This window comes from Penaeus monodon, chromosome 5 (genome assembly GCF_015228065.2).
Source record: "Penaeus monodon isolate SGIC_2016 chromosome 5, NSTDA_Pmon_1, whole genome shotgun sequence".
Lineage (NCBI taxonomy): Eukaryota > Metazoa > Arthropoda > Malacostraca > Decapoda > Penaeidae > Penaeus > Penaeus monodon.
In genome coordinates this window covers 50,745,345-50,751,521 of record NC_051390.1, presented here as the reverse complement: position 1 = coordinate 50,751,521, position 6,177 = coordinate 50,745,345, and positions in this window count along the sequence as shown.

Here is a 6,177-nt window from a genome sequence, read left to right as displayed (position 1 = left end):
CCCCACACCACACCACACACCCCACACACCACACACCCCACCACCACCCACCCAACACCCACAAACCACCACACAAACCCGCACACCCCACACACACACACAACACACAACACAACACAAACAAACCACACCCACACAAAAACACCACAAAAACAACGCCACACAAGAAACAAGAGAGAGAGAGAGAGAGAGAGAGGAGAGAAGGGAAAGAAGAGAGAGAGAGAAGAGAGAGAGAGGGGAGAAAAGAGAGAGAGAGAGAGAAAGAGGAGAGAGAGAAGAGAGAAAAAGGAGAGAGAGAGGGGAAAAGGGAGAGAGGAGAGAGAGAGAGAGAGAGAGAGAGAGGGGAGTGCGAATAGACAGAAGAGGATGCCAAAAAACCAAAAACCAAAAACCCCAAACCATCTGACCCCTGCCCTTTCCCCGCTAGCTCTCGAATCCATTTCATCAACAACACCTAAAAACGGCCCCAGACAAAGCACACTCCCACGAAGCTATCACGTGAAAACCTGGTACAGCAGGGGGTCGCGGCAGGAAAAGCTGCACCCCTTTTTATACTGTTCGACTGCTGCCCGGCGAGGCGTCATCCTGTAGTAGGCTCTCGTCGGCGCTGTGTGACACAAACGAGTGACAAAGTGGAGAGATGGGGAAAAAATGATAATGATGAAGAAAAAAGGATGAGAGAGTGGGAGGAGAGAGAGGAAGGAGAGAGAGGAAGGGAGAGAGAGGAAGGGGAGAGAGAGGAGAGAGAGAGAGAGAGAGAGGAGGAGAGGAGAAGAGAGAGAGGGGAGAGAGAAGGGAAAAGAGAGAGAGGGAAGAAAAGAGAGAGAGAGGGGAATAATATAATATATATATAATATAATTAATATAATATAGAGGAGAGGAGAGAGAGAAGAGAGAGAGAAGAGACAGGAGAGAGAGAGGAGAGATGAGATGATGAGATGATGATGATGATGAGATGTGAGGGTATGATGATGATGATGATGATGATATGATGATGATGATAATGATGAGAGTGACTATTTATATGTATGGGTGTTGGGGTTGTGTGTGTGTGTGGTTGTGTGTGTGGGGTGTGGTTGGGTGTGTGTGTTGTGTGGTGTGGTGTTTGGTGTGTGTGTGGGTGTTGTGGTGTGTGTTGTGTGTGTGTGTGGGGTGGATAGATTATATATTATATATAATTATATATTATATAAATATATATATATATATATATATAATATATATATAACTAATACAACTTTTATACATACACTTTCAGGGGCCCTTACTTAAAAACCCCAACAATAAATTTCCACACCTTTCATTTTCAAACAGTGGTCGGTCGCACTCTATGCCAACTTCAGCCAAGGGTCAGTCCTCTTTTTACGGCAACGAATGAAATATAAGAGCAACACAAACAGGGCAATCATCGTCCTATACTCTTTTCAATGTTTTTTTCTTATACATTTCATTTTATTCTTATTTATCTATTTACTTATTTAAATCGTGAGGGGTATGCATTTACAAACAGGGGCGGTAGGGACAAGGGGGGCAGATAGGGACGTCCTTTTTAATGAGACAGGGTGGTAGATAAATTAATTGCGTTCAGCCAATTGTTACCACTAGCGTGTATCTTCACCTTGTTAAAAGAAAAAAATATATTAGTGTTCCCGAGAGTCTGATGAAAGTGGAAGGATTTCTGGGTTACGAAGGGAGGTCATCGGAAACTAGGGAGGGAGGGAGAGAGAGGGGGAGAGAGAGAGAGAGAGAGAGAGAGAGGAGGGAGGAGAGAGGGAGAGAGGGAAAGGGGGGGAGGGGAAGGGGGGAGGGAGAGAGGGAAGAAAAGGGAGAGAGGGAGAGAGAGAGAAGAGGAGGAGAGAGGGAGGGAGAGGAGAGCGAGGGGGGGAGAGAAGGGAGAGAGGAGAGAGGGAGGGGAGGGAGAGAGGAAAGAGAGAGAGAGTGAAAGAGAGAAAGAGAGTGAAAGAGAGAGAGAGTGAAAAGAGAGAGAGAGAGGAGAGAGAAGAGAGAAGGGGGGAGGAGAAGAGGAAGAGGAGAGAGAGAGAGGAGAGAGAGGAGGGGAGAGGGGGGGGGGGGAGGGGAAAAGATAGATAGGGTAGAAGATAGATAGATAAAATTTGATTTGAAGAGAGAGAAACGAGAGGTGAGAGAGAGAGAGAAGAGATGGGGAGAGGGAGAAGGGGAAGGGGGAGGGAGAAGGGAGAGAGAGGAGGAGAGAGAAGAGAGTGAGAGGGAGGAGAGAGAAAGGAGAGAGAGGGGGAGGAGAGGGAGAGGAGAGTGAAAGAGAGGAGAGAGAGGAAAGAGAGGAGAGAGAGGAAAGAGAGGAGAGGGGGAAAGAGAAAGAGAGAGAGTAAGAGTGTGAGAGTAAGAGAAAGAGAGAGAGTAAGAGAAAGAGAGAAAGAGAAAGAAAAAGAAAAAAGAGAAAGAGAAAGAAAGAGGGACTGAAGAAACACGAATGAAGAATGAAATAAAAAATATCTAATGACGAAACTGACAATACTCCCCCCCCCCCCCCGCAAGCATTTCCAACCTCCTTACTGAAAGACGTTGTCTACGGGGTTGCCAACATATCTTGCAAAAAAAAAAGAAAGGTTGGCTGGCGTGGCATGGCATAATGACATGGATGACACGACATCAGTAACTTACAGAAGACTTGTTAATCATACATCTATTCACTCTCATTACTTTACTTCGTATGGTTTTCAGGCCGAGGATCTGCACGGGAGTTACCTCGCACATAAGCTCTCTCAGTATTTTTCTTTTTCTCTCTCCATATTGTTTTTTTTTATTATTATTATCGTTTTTTAAAGCAATAAATAGTTACTGCCCCATGTTGTTATTTTCCGATATTCGGTATTCAATGGGTAATGTTTAACGTTAGTATAAAACAGGATTCTCAAAGTCGATATTCGATCGGTAGTGTACAACGTAGATATATATAACTCAGGACTCTTTAATATTACGACATAGACAGCCGCATACTGTTTATTAGGCCCTAAGTATCAGTCTCCCTTACATCACGAAAAAAAAATGAGATACTCCTAAGTTGAAGACTTATTATGCTTAGAATATCCCTAACATGAAGGTCTATTATGCTGAGAGAGAGAGAGAGAGAGAGAGAGGAGAGAGAGAGAGGAGAGAGAGAGAGAGAGAGACAGAGACCGAAGAGAGAGAGAGAGAGAGAGAAGAGAGGAGAGAGGAGAGAGAGAGAGAGAGAGAAGAGAGAGAGGAGAGAGAGAGAGAGAGAGAGAGAGGGGAGAGAGAGAGAGAGAGAGAGAGGAGAGAGAGAGAGAGAGAGAAGAGAGAGAGAGAGAGAAGAGAGAGAGAGAAGAGAGAGAGAAGAGAGTGAGAGAGAGAGAGAGAAAAGAGATGAGGAGAGAGAGAGAGAGGAGAGAGAGAAGAGAGAGGAAGAGGAGGAGAGAGAGAGGAGAGAGAGAGAGAGAGAGAGGAAGAGAGAGAGAGAGAAGAGAGAGATGAGAGAGAGAGAGAGAGAGAGAGAGAGAGAGAGAGAGAGAGAGAGAGAGAGAGAGAGAGAGAGAGAGAGAGAGAGAGAGTAGTAAAAAGACTGGCGTCTACCAAGGCCAACCTACTAGAATAAAGCCATCGCATTTCAGGTCATTACCAAATGCCACTCCGCCCACCATCTCATGCTTATCCTCACCAACCTGCGAAGTCTCAAATGATTACCAGTTTGTTATCAATAAGCACCAAACTGTAAAGTACATTTTCTGCTAGATAAAAAAAAGAGTATAAAAGAAACTGTAATTATCTATGAATACATCAGCGGCCATTCAAATCCAGCGCCAAAACAAAAACAAAACGATTCTGCGTGACTGTAACCTCAAAGCGCCTAGAATACTAAACGAGATGATGGATGACCGAAAAATAATTCTGAACAAGCTTTAAAACAACTCTGCCTCGCGAGACAAAACTACCTTTTCTCTCGCTTGACGACTAATATGCTAACACAAAATCACAAACAAAACCACAAGAACCGCAAAATATGCACTCAAATGTTTATCGTTTTCCCATCCCTGCTGGCGAGCTCCGGGGGTAACTGACCTAAAAATTGGCAACCTTAGCCTAAATTGTACAAAACATAACAAAGGATGAGAATGCAAATCGGTGCGGTTTTTCCCAATCATTGAAAAAAAAAGTGACAAAGGGGGATAACTATCATTAGTTCCTAAAATTATACGAAATAATGAAATCTAAACAGAAACGAACTGAGAAAAAAATGTAACCCCTTAAGTGACAGCCCAGCCTCGTCTTCCCAACGTTTACTCTGGCAATACAACTCTCCGGACTTTCTCCCTAATACGATCCTTTGCTAGCATCTTTCTTAATACTTACGTTGCAGACAAGAAATAAGATAAACTTCGCTGTAAAATAGGCAGTCTTTACATACTATAAAGAATATCCCAAATATTTACAATTCTCTTTCAATTCACCTTTACAAACAATGAGACCCGCCTGATGCTGTCAAAGCTGCCTGCTTGTTGTCTGCTTCACATTCAATTTAAAAAGCCATCTGCATAATACAATGGCCCTCCGGCGGAGAATGGGACCATCTAATCCCAGTTCAGTTAAGGCGACGACGAAGGCACTGCTTTTACCTCGTGACGGCGTGAGGCACTGGCACCGTGATGAGCGCCACAGGTGATCTGCCACGGGGAATCTCGTCGGAATGAGAGAGTCGTCCTCAAAGGCTCGGGGTTATAACTTGAGTATCTACACCTCAGACTCGAGGAATGCCTTCGCTGCTGACAGGGAACTCGAACGAAAAGCTTAAAACAAGCAAAAACGACAGACGTATACGTGGGACTGCCAGAATATCTTGCCCGTCGAAGGTCACGACACAGTTAACACTCGAACTTTTAGTTTAGTTTACTTCTACCCTTTCTCATTCCCTTATATAAACAAGAAAAAATAAATAAAATCAATAACTTTCAACATTCGTCTTATTAGGCTAAAGTGAAAAAAACAACTTTCTTTGGTCCAAGAAAGGAATCTAAGAGCAAGCCATGTTATGAAAACGCGATACATTCAACACAACAAAAACACGCAGCGAGAGCAGTGTCTCAAGGGACGAGGTAATATTAGTCTCCCTCTCGTTTCCTTGCTACGCTGCCACGCTAATATACGCCACATCAAAATATAATCCATTTTATTTTTGGCCTCACCGTTAATATGCTTAATTTCTGAATACATGGCACTTACGTTTAAACAAACATTTGAATCAATAGGCATACTCGCATACAATCGGTGCACGGGGGGAAAATATAAACATATGTTTTCTCTATTTCGTTCCTAATCATTCTGAAGGTTTGATTCAGGCTTCTAATACTGCTGAATAAAACGCTGATATTTCTGGAACATCTTGTGAGGCCAATTAGCTGAAAGATCTAGTCCAAGTTCAGCTTCCTCGAAATTCAGAAATAAACGTCACGCCTTAACCGTGCAAACCGTGAGGTTTACATTAACGAAAATGCGCTATTCATAGTTCCCTATTAATTAAAGCTGAATGCTACATTACGCTTTAATAAAATGCATGGCGTTTATGAAATGGAAAAAAAATCAACTAATAAACAAAATAAAAGGAAAGAACAGAGAGAAATAAAGAAAAGAAATACAGCACAGATCCACGCGTCCGCCAGCACCAGGCAAACCTCGCTGCATAAACAAACCGACACGCACACCTCACGTAACAAAAGAAAGGAAACTCACTCTCCCTACGCGTGTATTATTCCATACATATTTTAATAATATCGTTACCAATGCTGCGACAAAGTTATAGTGGGAGAATATACTTGTACGCGATTCGTGGACTAAAAATGGAATAAAACAGATGGCCTTTCGAATTCCTTTTATACATCCGGGTGTATCACCCTGGGTTTCGTACTCTCCTTGATGTTGATGTATAGCACTTCTGATTTTTCATAATTCCAATAAACTTCTTCGGTTATTTAGTTTTAATTCGACTTCTCAGTTCATTTTTTTTTTTTTTTTTTTTTTTTTTTTTAGAAAAGTTAATACGCAGGATATTCTTGACGATTTCTCAAACAATTATCGAGTCATCAGCGCCGACAGCTTGCCTATGCAGCAAAAGCCATTATCACATATATTGATCTTTCTCGTGTCTAATGTGATTTCACTGATAAGACACGTTAGTCACGAACG